The sequence below is a fragment of the Podarcis pityusensis genome, assembly GCF_964106645.2.
Source record: "Podarcis pityusensis genome assembly, chromosome: 14".
Lineage (NCBI taxonomy): Eukaryota > Metazoa > Chordata > Lepidosauria > Squamata > Lacertidae > Podarcis > Podarcis pityusensis.
In genome coordinates, this window is record NC_138039.1 from 47,922,785 (window position 1) to 47,936,022 (window position 13,238).

The 13,238-nt window shown below is 44.2% G+C and overlaps 1 protein-coding gene and 1 long non-coding RNA gene across 11 annotated transcripts in view; one reads left to right on the forward strand and one right to left on the reverse strand.

The window, feature by feature from the left end:
• Positions 1–13,238, forward strand: part of CGNL1 (cingulin like 1) — a 101,075-nt gene that overhangs the window by 30,428 nt on the left and 57,409 nt on the right. The window lies entirely within an intron of this gene.
• LOC308463222 lies at positions 1,546–10,303 on the reverse strand. The gene is made up of 3 exons (XR_013979516.1): positions 9,936–10,303; positions 4,696–4,773; positions 1,546–1,644 (listed from the first exon to the last, which is right to left on the reverse strand). It is a non-coding gene; the product is annotated as an uncharacterized lncRNA (long non-coding RNA).

The window sequence follows — 13,238 nt, forward strand, 5'->3', positions numbered from 1 at the left end:
GCCCCCAAGAGTACACTGGGAGTTTCAGGGGTGGGGAAGCAGTTCTACTGGGGCTGGATGCAGCAGCGGCTTCCGCAGGCCTGAGCCCCCCGGGTGATGTCATTTTTGCTTGGGTCTCTTTGTGCTTAACGCAGCCTTGGCTGCATATTTAAACATCTGACTGCCCGGAGGAATGAGTTAAAAAGGAGACTCTGGTCGGAGGCCAGTTTCCCAGAGAATGGAATGATAATTAAGGAAGCAAGGACTGTAATAATGCTGGGAGGGCGGCAAAAGCATCCAATAAGGAAGGCATACATGACACAGAAAGCGGCTGGGGTTGGGAGGGAGAGAAGCACCCCTGTTTATAATTGGGTTTTGATAGGGATGGTAGAGTAGCAAGTGAATGAGTTGAGTGTATGTAATTGTGCAAATGAGGCCACTGCCTAGGAGGCCTCCCTATGGGGCACCCGCCTTGCATGAGATGATGCCAGCTTGCACTGGTTATGCACCACACAAACAGAATCCTGGCTCCCATGAGGAGCACATGAATGGGGCCCAGTTCATACAGTCCATGGCAGGGTGGGAACTGCTTCCAAGTGGCATCTTTGGATGGGGGACCACATCTGAGACGGGGGTGATTGAAGGCTGTGGCCCCTTCCCACCCCCCAGCCATGGAGCTGGGTCCTAAGCAAGTGGAGCATCCTAGCGTCTTATGTTTTAACTGCATTTTAAAGCATTTTTGCCTTTTAAATGCTGTTGCATCAGAAATCCATCTGGGATGCCTTCCGTATTGAAACAGAGCAGTAATTATCTTGTTGGGAGTCCCGCCTTACGGAGACACAAGGTTTTCTGGAGTCTCGGCTGGAGGAAAACTTAGTAAAACAAGCCAGAGCCTCCTGTGGAGAAAAGGGCTGGTTGTTATCAGATATTTGGACACAAACCAGCTATTGTGCTTGAAAGCGCAAACTGCATTTAGAGCACCGAAGGCTCCTGGCTCTCAGTGGTAGCTCAACCATCGTTGCTTTGCCATTGTTTCCACAAAGGCTGCTTTGATGTTCAAGAAAGAACTCCAAAAAGTGAATCACATGTTTCTACCATAGTCTAGTTTGGGGCTCTGCATCAATGGGGCAAGAAAACACCGAGGAGGAAAAAGAGGAAACGGGGCCTTACCTGTTAATTTTACCTTTTAGACCAGCTTTTTCCCAACCTGAAGCCCTCCAGAAGTTTTGGACTACAGCTCTCATCAGTTCCAGGGACTCCGGTGGTGCTGTGGTCTAAACCACAGAGCCTAGGGCTTGCTGATCAGAAGGTCGGCAGTTCAAATCCCTGTGATGGGGTGAGCTCCCGTTGCTCGGTCCCTGCTCCTGCCAACCTAGCAGTTCGAAAGCACGTCAAAATGCAAGTAGATAAATAGGTATTGCTCTGGCGGGAAGGTAAACGGCATTTCTGTGTGCTGCTCTGGTTCGCCAGAAGCGGCTTAGTCATGCTGGCCACATGACCTGGAAGCTGTCTGTGGACAAATGCCGGCTCCCTTGGCCTATAGAGTGAGATGAGCACCGCAACCCACAAAGTTGTCCACGACTGGACCTAACGGTCAGGGATCCCTTTACCTTTCTCATCAGTTCCAGCCAGCAGGCTTAGACTGGCAAAACAGAGACTCCATACCTGGAAACAGATCAGACTATTTGAGAAAGACACATGCAATCTTCTCGTACAAAGTGGATCAAGATGCAACTGGACCTAAAGGGGGATTGTGGGCCTCTCTGATTAGCTGATTGGCTAGACCTGCAAAGGTCCCTGCGCAGCCCTTGACAAGCTGACTAGGTAGCCCTTGTGCCTTTGCCTAATTTCAAACTTTGTGGGTCACCTGATGTGATTGACAGATGTGCTGCCCTGGCCGCCTGTGACATTTGGCCCACTGGGATGGGGTGGGGGAGATAAAAGATCCAGCCCACCAGCAAGGCTCAGTTCCCCATCTCTTATCTAGCCTCACATGTTTACCTGAAGGAGGATGCAGATGGGGAGTCTAGAGAAAGAAAGTCATGCTGCAGATCAGGAAGTGTCTCCCGCTGTTTCATTTCTGTAGCAACACTTGCCCCTAGTTTACATAACAAAGGAGATAGTTAATAGACAAGACCAGGGCTATTCAAAATGAAACCATTTTGGTCACTTTAAAGATAAAGGTAAAGAACCCCTGACAGTTAAGTCCAGTCGCGGACGACTCTGGGGTTGCAGTGCTCCTCTCGCTTTACAGGACGAGGGAGCCGGCGTTTGTCTGCAGACAGTTTTTCCGAGTCATATGGCCAGCATGACTAAGCCGCTTCTGGTGCAACGGAACACCGAAACCAGAGCAGCTCACGGAAACGCCGTTTACCTTCCCGCCGGAGTGGTACCTGTTTATCTACTTGCACTCTTTGGCGTGCTTTTGAACTGCTAGGTTGGCAGGAGCTGGGACCGAGCAACGAGAGCTCACCCCATTGCGGTGATTCAAACCGCCGACCTTCTGATTGGCAAGCCCAAGAGGCTCAGGGTTTAGACCACAACACCACCAGGTTTTCACTTTAGCCACCAGCTTTTCTGCAGACCCTTGTCTTACATCTAAGGACCTATAAGAGCCTCCTCAGATGACATCCAGGCTAGCTCCTCAAAATGACAAAAATATTGTTCTTGTTTTTTATTGTTTTTATTGTTTTTTATTTTTATTTTATGGGCCAGATAAAAATTGCTAAAATGTGAAACAGAAGAGTCTGTGCCATTAGTTAGAGCAGGGGTTGTCAACCTGGTCCCTACCGCCCACTAGTGGGCGTTTCAGGATTCTAGGTGGGCGGTAGGGGGTTCTACAGCACAAGCTGAATTCTCCTTCCATCGAGCACTGGTGGGCAGTAAGGAAATTTTAGCATTAAGAAAGATGCATTAGTGGGCGGTAGGTATAAAAAGGTTGACTACCCCTGAGTTAGAGAAAGGCAGGCCATGAAGGAAGAGCTTAGGGTTCAGAAAGGAGGATTGGAAGAGGCAGCTCAAAGGAGGGAGCTTTGATTTGAGTGGCTGGGGAAACCCAGCCAGATGGGGGGGTATAAATAACATCATTGTGATTATTATTATTGAAACAACCAGCTGCACCTTAGCCAGCAGGCGCTCCAGGACCAGGACTGGGAAGGACGCTGCCCCTTGAATAGTTCCTGGCAGCCAGTCTGGACTGGACTGGGCTGGTGATACGGCAGACTCACTGCTGGCTTCTTATAAAAATGAATTGCCTGCTCTTTAAAAAATGTTATTTTGGACACTTATTCTCATGTGGGTAATGATAAAAACCATCTAAAAGACACAGTGTAAAAAGCAATACTATAGGCAGCAAAACAGCAGATCAAACCCTTTCAGCCCCCAAACCAGCCATTTGCAGTCTAATTAAAGCCATCACCAAAATGTTTAGGCAAATGAGAAGCTTAAACTGGTGCCAGAAACTGAGTAACCCGGGTGTCAGGCGTGTCTCCCCTGGGAAGGCATTCCACAATGGAATGTTAATATTTAAGAAGTGATAATGTATGAATTAATATCTACCTGCCTGCTGTCTTTCCTTAGCCTAGCCTTTCATTTGCTGAATGCTAAATGTTGGGAGATGGGTTAACACTCCTTAATGAAGCTTCTCGTAGCCCATTAACCTAAAGGAATATTCTCTGCAGCAGGTGATGGTGTGCTGCTTTAGATTTTGTGGCTCAAAGGCTCTCTGTTTTCCTGGAGGAGAGACAAGGATGGTTACAGGTACAAGGTCCATGGGCTGCATCGTGTGGCTTCGCAGCAGAGTCAGGAAGGGAGCCCTGGCCTCTAACATGGCAATCGGACCTCTTTTGTGAAAGGAGCATTGCTCTTTTGGACCTGATATTCTCATTTGGGTAGTTTGTTGAGCTTGTTCATTTTTTTCCTGGAGGAAGATCGATGGTTCTTGTACTTGGTTCTACTGCCAGTGTTCCCTAATCTGCCTCTCCTGTTCTCAGGATCTGGAATCCAGTGCCAAAATGGCTCATACCCGACTTTCCAAGTGTGAGACTCATGATGGGCATTTCTGTAAAGACATTTCCTTCTGCTGGGTCTGAATGGGACCTGTTCAGGTTCAGTTTGGAGGGATAGCGAATTGTGTCTACTCTCTTGAGAGCAGCGACTTCAAACAGACATTGCTAGCCTCTTGAGATTCAGTAATGGAGTTGAATGTGGGTTTGTGCAATTCTGGGACCTTTTTCAGAGCAGGTGCAGCTGTGGCAAGTGAATTAGCTGATACTGAAGCTTTCGGGTTTTACTGTGTCTGTGCCATATTAGCATAGAGGAAAGACAATAAGGAAAATAAGCAGAGATATTTCCCTCCTTTTCTTTGAAGTGTTACCATTGAAGTGGCTAGCAAGAAGAAGTTCCTACTTCATGCTAGCCATTAAAAATGGTAACCCTTCTTTGCAAGATTGCTTGCATTTCTGATTCAGAGCTAGAGGTTGTATTTCAGCTGGCTGGAGTTGCTAAAGCCGAATGTGTTTTAGAAAGTTGAATCTATGAAGTAAGGACAAACTGACTCAAGGAAACTATGGATAGTCAAGCTGATTCCAGTAAACTGGGTACTGTGTTGCATACTGCTCCTCTTTGGTGGGGTACAGTAACTGATCAGCAATTCATTTTTGGATTTTCCTATGGGGCTGTCATGATGAACTTCTGAATTCCAAATTTACAACTAACCTGCTAAGATTTAGTACCCAAGAATCTAGTAGCCATTGGTGGACCTCTTCTCCGGTGTTAATTGGTCTACTCCTTTTTCTAAACAAACAAACAAACAACCAAGAACAACACTCAATCTAAGCTTGTAGCCATCCTTACATCCTGTGGCACAGTGAATCAATTCTAAACTGCAGGAAGAAAATGTTCCTTTGCTTTTTGGAGGCTGTGAGATCTAGGATTGTGAGGCGGTGGTGAAGTTTTCTTGTATACCAGGCATGTCCAACAGGTAGATCGTGATCTACCGGTAGATAACTGGACGTCTGTGGTAGATCACTGGTAGATCACTGGCTCCCCCCGCAAAGAAGCTCAACAACTTTGGCTCCCCTAAAAAAAGCTCAACTTTGACCTGAACCCCCCAAATAGGGCTTTCCTTCCTAAGAAAAGCTCAACAGCCTTGACCTGAACCCCCGAAAATGGGGTAGATCACTGCCAGTTTTAAACTCTGTGAGTAGATTGCAGTCTCTTGGGAGTTGGCCACCCCTGCTGTAAACCAACGTAGTAATTATATCAGGATTCAATATAAATAACCATTATAAGAATACTGTGGAAATTGTATGTTGGTGAACTGGCAAGGTTGTTTCCAACCCAATGATTGGTGTAATTAAAAATACAGTTCCTCTATATTCACTAGAATTGGGTTTTTTGATTTTGTTTCGAGTCCAGCCATGTTTGCATTTTTTTGAAATTCTGGGGGAGCTTTACCACAATGGAGGCTGGACTAGAGAAATCAGCCTGGCTACCTGGGGAAAAGGAAGCAGATGAGATGGGCCAGAAAGAGACCACTTAGTAACTTAGTAAACTCAAACAATGAACGAGTTAACTTAGTAAACTCAAACAATGAACGAGCTTTGTGCCTGCACATACAGTCTCTTCCCTCCTCAGTGTGCTGTGATTAAGCCTGGAAGTCTTTAGTTAAGCATCATTTCCTGCTCATTCCAAACTGGAAAACTATATTAGACTCAGACCAAGCCAAGACCTCAGTCCATGGTTTGAAGTTAGTTTAAGACCCTGGCTTCTTCCTTTTTTTTTTTAAATGATATTTATTAAAAGTTTAAAAATTACAGAAAAAAGAAAAAAGACAACAATAAAAAAGAAAAAAAAACATAGAAAAGCAATACAACAATACAGCAAAAAGAAACAAAGAAAAAAACTAAAACACACATCCAATATTCCATATCTTTACCTTTCCTTTACTTGTTTCATCGACCTCCTCACACCTCCCTTTTTTTTGTATTCTAGTTCAATTCACTATTTCAGCAAATTCTTCCCATCTTTCTCAATTTTTTTTCCTATAATTTATCTTAACGGTCTAACCTTAATTTTTTTCATTTTAACCCGTTATCAATCAGCTTTTACTTAATTCTTTGTTGCATTTCTACTAAAACCATATAGCTTCATTCCAGCATCCTTCTAACACTCATTAATTTTACAATATTTCTGTAAGTATACTTTGAATTTTTTCCAATCTTCTTCCACCGACTCTTCTCCCTGGTCTCGGATTCTGCCAGTCATTTCCGCCAGTTCCATGTAGTCCATCAGCTTCATCTGCCATTCTTCCCTGGTGGGTAGATCTTGTGTCTTCCAATACTTTGCGATGAGTATTCTTGCTGCTGTTGTAGCATACATAAAGAAAGTTCTATCCTTCTTTGGCACCAATTGGCCGACCATGCCCAGGAGAAAGGCCTCTGGTTTCTTCAAGAAGGTATATTTAAATAACTTTTTCATTTCATTATAGATCATCTCCCAGAATGCCTTAATCTTTGGGCATGTCCACCAAAGGTGAAAAAATGTACCTTCAGTTTCATTACATTTCCAACATTTGTTATCGGGCAGATGGTAGATTTTTGCAAGCTTGACTGGTGTTATGTACCACCTATAAATCATTTTCATTAAATTCTCTTTTAAGGCATTACATGCCATAAACTTCATACCAGTGGTCCATAACTGTTCCCAGTCGGCCATCATAATATTATGTCCAACATCTTGTGCCCATTTAATCATAGCAGATTTCACCATTTCATCTTGAGTATTCCATTTCAACAGCAACTTATACATTCTTGACAAATTCTTAACTTTAGGGTCTAACAATTCTGTTTCCAACTTTGATTTTTCCACCTGGAAGCCTAGTTTTTTATCCAAGTTATATGCCTCCATTATTTGATAATAATGGAGCCAATCTCGTACTCTGTTTTTTAATTTTTCAAAGCTCTGCAGTTTTAATCTGTCACCCTCTTGTTCCAAAATTTCCCAATACTTCGGCCATTTGGCCTCCATATTGAGTTTTTTCTGAGCCTTTGCTTCCATTGGTGACAACCATCTTGGGGTTTTATTTTCTAACAAATCCTTATATCTTATCCAGACATTAAACAGTGCTTTTCTTACAATATGGTTTTTGAACGCTTTGTGTGCTTTAACCTTATCATACCACAAATATGCATGCCAACCAAATACATTATTGAAACCTTCCAAATCCAAAATATCCGTGTTTTCAAGAAGCATCCATTCTCTCAGCCAACAAAAAGTGGCTGATTCATAATAAAGTTTTAAGTCTGGCAGGGAAAATCCACCTCTTTCTTTAGCATCAGTTAATATCTTAAATTTTATACAAGGCTTCTTGCCCTGCCAGACAAATCTGGAGATATCTCTCTGCCACTTCTTGAAACAGTCCATTTTGTCCAAAATTTGCAGTGTTTGAAACAAAAACAGCATTCTTGGCAATACATTCATTTTTATCACAGCAATTCGGCCTAACAACGATAGCTTCAAATTTGACCATATTTCTAAATCTTTTTTCACTTCAGTCCAACATTTTTCATAGTTATCCTTAAATAAATTCACATTCTTAGCAGTCATGTTAACCCCTAAATATTTCACTTTCTTAGCCAGTGTCAGTCCTGTCTCCTTCTGAAACTTATCTCTCTCAATCTCTTTTTTTTTTTTAATATATATTTATTCAAGTTTTTCAATACATAAACATATTTAAACAAATAACATTGATTATTTGACATCTTTTCATCGTTACTTTGGACTCCCCCACGCCTCCCGCACACACTTGCATCGTTAAAGAATTATTTCCAAACAAATTATCATTTTGTTCATAATCTTGGATTTGATCATTAGCGTATAGTTTAAACTTAAGTCTAATTTAGTGGTAGACAATTACTTCTACTCTGACATCCCAATCAACATTCAGCCAAATTACAATACTTTTGCAGATAAGTCTTGAATTTCTTCCAGTCTTCTTCCATCCTCTCTTCTCCCAAGTCTCGAATTCTGCCGGTCATCTCAGCTAATTGCATATAGTCCATCAGCTGCATCTGCCATTCTTCCAGCGTAGGTAGATTTTGAGTTTTCCAGTTCTTAGCAATCAGTATCCTTGCTGCCGTTGTTGCATACATGAAAAATGTTCTGTCCTTCTTTAACACACTCTGGCCGACAATGCCCAAGAGGAAGGCCTCTGGTTTCTTAGTAAAGGTGTACCTAAACACCTTTTTTAACTCATTATATATCATCTCCCAAAAGGCCTTCACTCTCGGGCAAGTCCACCAGAGGTGAAAAAAAGTTCCTTCATTTTCCTTACATTTCCAACATTTATTGTCAGACGAATGGTATATTTTGGCCAATTTGACTGGGGTCATGTACCATCTATATATCATTTTCATTACATTTTCCTTCAAAGCATTACATGCAGTGAAGTTCAGCCCAGAGGTCCATAACCTTTCCCAATCTTCAAACATAATATTATGCCCAATATCCTGTGCCCATTTTATCATTGCCGATTTGACCATTTCGTCTTGTGTGTTCCATTTCAGCAACAAATTATACATCTTTGAAAGTACTTTAGTCTTAGGTTCTAACAGTTCAGTTTCCAACTTTGACTTCTCCACCTGGAATCCTAACTTTTTGTCATTTTTAAAAACTTCTTTAATCTGAGCATAGTGTAACCAGTCTCGCACTTTATCTTTCATTTTCTCTAAACTCTGCAATTTCCAATTGTTACCATCTCTTTCTAATATCTCCCAATATTTTGGCCAATTGGCCTCCATATTGGCTCTTTTTCGGGCCTTAGCCTCTAGGGGTGACAGCCACCTCGGAGTTTTATTCTCCAATAAGTCTTTGTATCTTATCCAGACATTAAATACTGCTTTCCTGACAATATGGTTCTTAAAGGCCTTGTTTGTCTTAACCTTGTCATACCATAAATATGCATGCCATCCAAATGCATTATTAAAACCTTCTAAATCTAATACATCCGTATCTTCAAGAAGTAGCCAATCTTTTAGCCAGCAGAAAGCTGCCGCTTCGTAGTACAGCTTTAGGTCTGGCAGGGCAAAGCCCCCTCTTTCTTTCGCATCCGTTAATATCTTGAACTTAATTCTGGGCTTTTTGCCCTGCCAGACAAATTTGGAAATATCTTTCTGCCACTTCCGGAAACACTCTGTCTTGTCTACAATCTGTAGTGTCTGAAACAAAAATAACATTTTTGGCAATACATTCATCTTGATGGCAGCTATTCGGCCTAACAAAGAAAGTTTTAATCTTGACCAACTATCCAAGTCTCTCTTAATTTCTAACCAGCATTTTTCATAGTTATCTTTAAATAAACTCAGATTTTTTGCTGTTATGTTTACCCCTAGGTATTTCACTTTCTTGACCACCGTTAACTCTGTCTCCCTCTGAAACCGTTCCGACTCAGTATCTGTCAAATTTTTCCCCAATACCTTGGTTTTTTGTTTATTTAATTTAAATCCCGCCACTCGACCAAAGTTTTGAATCAATTGTAATACTCTTTTCGTACTAGATTCCGGCTCCTGTAATGTCAGAACTAGGTCATCTGCAAACGCTTTAAGTTTATATTGTTTCGCTCCGACCTGGATCCCTTCCACCAGCCGATCCCCTCAATCTCTGTTAGATTCTTCTCTAAAACCTTAGTTTTCGTCTTATTCAACTTAAAACCTGCTACCTGACAAAATTCAAAGACCCTGGCTTCTTCCAGACATGGCAACCTGTCTCTAGGTTTAGGTTCAATGGGAATCTATGGTTAATTAAAGACTTCCTGACTTAACACAGCATGACAGGACGGGGCAGTGCAAGGATGGGGAGCATGTACAAAGGGTGAACCAGATTGCTTGAACTGGGCTAGACAACAGGTTTGAGGGGGAAAGGAACTTAGAAGCAGAATGTCCTGAACCCCAACGTACATGGAGGTAAGTCCCATTGGTGTACACAGTTCCCAAGGGAAATGGTAGAGAGTAGTCAGACAGTCCAAGAGGTCAAAGACCAGGCCAAGTCCAAAGTCAAACAGTTAGGCCAGGCTCTCGCCTCTGCAGCAGATCCAGGGTCAGAAAACTTGCGGTCAGAAAACCTGTGGTCAGTCCCGAAGTCACAGTCCAGTGGAGCTTCTGAAGCAGCCAAGCCGTGGTCCATCAACGTGGAAACCTGAGCAGACACAGATTCTCTGCCTTGCTTCCCTTTTATCCTTCCAATTTTGACACATCTGGGTTTGCTCTAGCTGAGCAACTGTGTCTCTGCACTCTACAAGGCATGTGATCCTCACCTAATCTAGCTGTGTGACCACAAACTTTCTCCCAGACCTACTGATCCCTGTGATCCCCACCCGGTCAACTAGTGAGCTGGGTTGTGTTCCCTTGCCTGCCTCAGTTTCCTAGAGCGCCCTTCCCGCTGTTTTCAGCGCCTCAGAGCCCGCCATGTCTGTGGAGACGGGGCTGTCTCTGGTTTTGCTGATATGTTCCCCCTCTCCTGGCTCCTGTGAACTGTCAGCTGCCCCCACGCCATATCCTGTGTGTACCTCCTAAGTCCCCAAGCTCCCCATTCCCCATCTTCTTGCCTTGGTGTGTACCAGTCGTGGCTACAGCTCTTGCCAGGATCCTGTTCCCCTTCCTCTATGTCCTGCCAGTTCATGTCACAGAAGGAGGCAAGGGCTGAAGACAGGCAGGCTCAGGGGACCACCCAGGTAGAAGTATAGGAAGCAGCCTGACACTGAGTCAGACCACTGGCCCAGATAGTTCAGTGCTGCCTAAGCTAACAAGCTGGGAGTGGCTCCCTAGGGTTGCAGGCAGGATTTTTTTCCCCGGTTCTGCCCAGGAATGCCATGTCAGGGGTTGAACTTGAGACCTTTTGCATGCAAAGCAGATACTCTACTGCTCAGCTCTGCCCCTTCTGCAAGAGCTGATGACCAGAGTGAAAACAGCAGCAGAAGCTTCTTTGGGTGGGAGCTACTTGAGGCTGCAGCCAGGGAGTCCAGGAAAATTCAAACAATTTAGGCAGTGCTGAAGTGGATGTCTTCAGCATGGAACTCTTTGATCATTGGCCACAGAGCTGATAGTGCATTTCTTGTTTTGCATTTAGGTTCCCTTTAGGGGATGGGTTGGACTTTACAGTCATTTCGGGATTGCTCTGGAGAAGCTTGAGTGTGGTGCCGGCTGCCTCTCCAGTCTGACCTGCTGCCTGGAAAGACCTGCTTGCATAAGTTGCGAAATATCAGAATGTGATTGAAGTTCATTTGTAGAGAGAACAGATCACATTCCTGGGAGTGCAGTGCAAGCCTCTGTGTGGGAGGAACCTGGGCAGGGCTCAGCAACAAGTACAGGATGTGGCAATTTTCTGTAGGGTTCTGTGGGGTCTGGTACAGGGTGGATTTGACATAAATTGCCTCAGGCTCAGCACTGGCCAGAGTCAAGCTGGAAATTCTACAGAAGACACGTGGTCTCCCAAAGCCCATGAGTTTCTTCTAAGGAAACTCTTTATTTTTCCATTTAAATGCTGTATAACAATTAATAATACTAATAAAAATATACATGGATACAGTGGTGGAGCAACATGCTGCAGCCCCCGGAGCGGAAAACAGGCGGGGGCGTGGCACGTTGCCCACGGGGGCATGGCGCGTGGCTGCGGTTGCGAGGCATGCAGCGTGTGTCCGGGGGGGGCAGCCGCGTTGGCACCCTTTCCCCAAATGGTGCCCTGGGAGGTATGCTCCCCTGCCCCCCTTCGCATGCCAGTGCATGGATACAGCTGTAAATCTCAGGTATATAATGCTAAACTCTCTCATTAATAGACTTGGCAGATCGGCCAGGGTGGGACTGTATAGTGGGATCTGTTAGGTCTTCCTAATAGAAGAACAGTAGAAAAGAACCTGGAAGACACCTCAGCGCTGCTACAAGGGCAACATCTGTTGTTCATTGGGGCTTTGCTGTATCTTCCTTCTAGTAAGTTGGAAGGAAAGTCATTAAACCTTGCCAAACAGGAAGTCTTGCTATATTTAGGGATAGTTAACTGTCCCAAGTGTGGCATTCTGTCTTTGCAGGAGAGGCTGTGAGGAATGGGGTCCTGTGCAGATCCTTGGAGCTCTTTGAAAACTATATCCAAAACCCTCCAATCATTGTTTTGGTCCCTTCAGATCCATAGCTAGCGGGTAAGAGGACGATTCTTTCAAGGAAAAGAAGCCACAAGTGGCTATGACTCTATTAAAGGGGGAGGGGTCCTTAACCCTTTCCACACAGCCCATTTTTCTGATGAAAACTGCCCTCCCTGTCCATCTTTCCCCACCCCAAGTGGTAGCAAAGTATTTTGGAGAGGCAATTTTGACTGGAAAATCAGACCGCTGAAGTTATTAGCCCCCTGCTCATCTATTTGAAATGACAGCCTCATAGCTGCATTACATGAGGGACACCCCCACCCCCTTTAGAGGCACATCTGCCATGGAACAAACAGTGTTGCTCTGAGTATAGGGCAGCAACTTCATATGCTAGCAATTAATAATTGTTAATAGCCAGTCTCCATTTCTGAAGGGGCCCCTTATGCGGCTTTTGTGGGAGCCATTTTGGCAGAAATACAAATGGATCTTGCCAGGTTCTCTTTTTTTGCCCTTTGATGCTGGAGAAGTGAGCATGAATTGGCCGTCTGCTCGTGTCTTCATTCTGCCTGTACTTACAAACCTAGTGGTCCATTTTCCTGTTTGTGTGATCTGATATGACACTTCAGTTCCTTGGTTTCTCTGTCTCCCTCATCCAACAGCTGGGCCTGGAATAAGAGCACCCCCTGCACCCCCTGCACCCCCCTCCCCATAGTTGCCTGCCAAAGACCGCTTGTTCTGAAGTGTTTCCTATTTTAAAAGGGAAGGATAAAGGGCCAGAGGAGAGGCGGCCGTGAGGAAACTGGTATGGCCAGGCGATGGGCTTAGAACGTCGCTTTGGTGGCCTTTTTGAAGTACTGTAAAGAATTCCATTTCCTTCCATTTGGAAGGTGGCAGCAAGATATTTGTACTTTTACAGACCAGAAAAAAGAAATGTACAGTGGTACCTCGGGTTAAGAACTTAATTTGTTCTGGAGGTCTGTTCTTAACCTGAAGCACCACTTTAGCTAATGGGGCCTCCTGCTGCCGCCGCGCCGCCGCTGCACAATTTCTGTTCTCATCCTGAAGCAAAGTTCTTAACCTGAGGTAATATTTCTGGGTTAGCAGAGTCTGTAACCTGAAGCGTATGTAA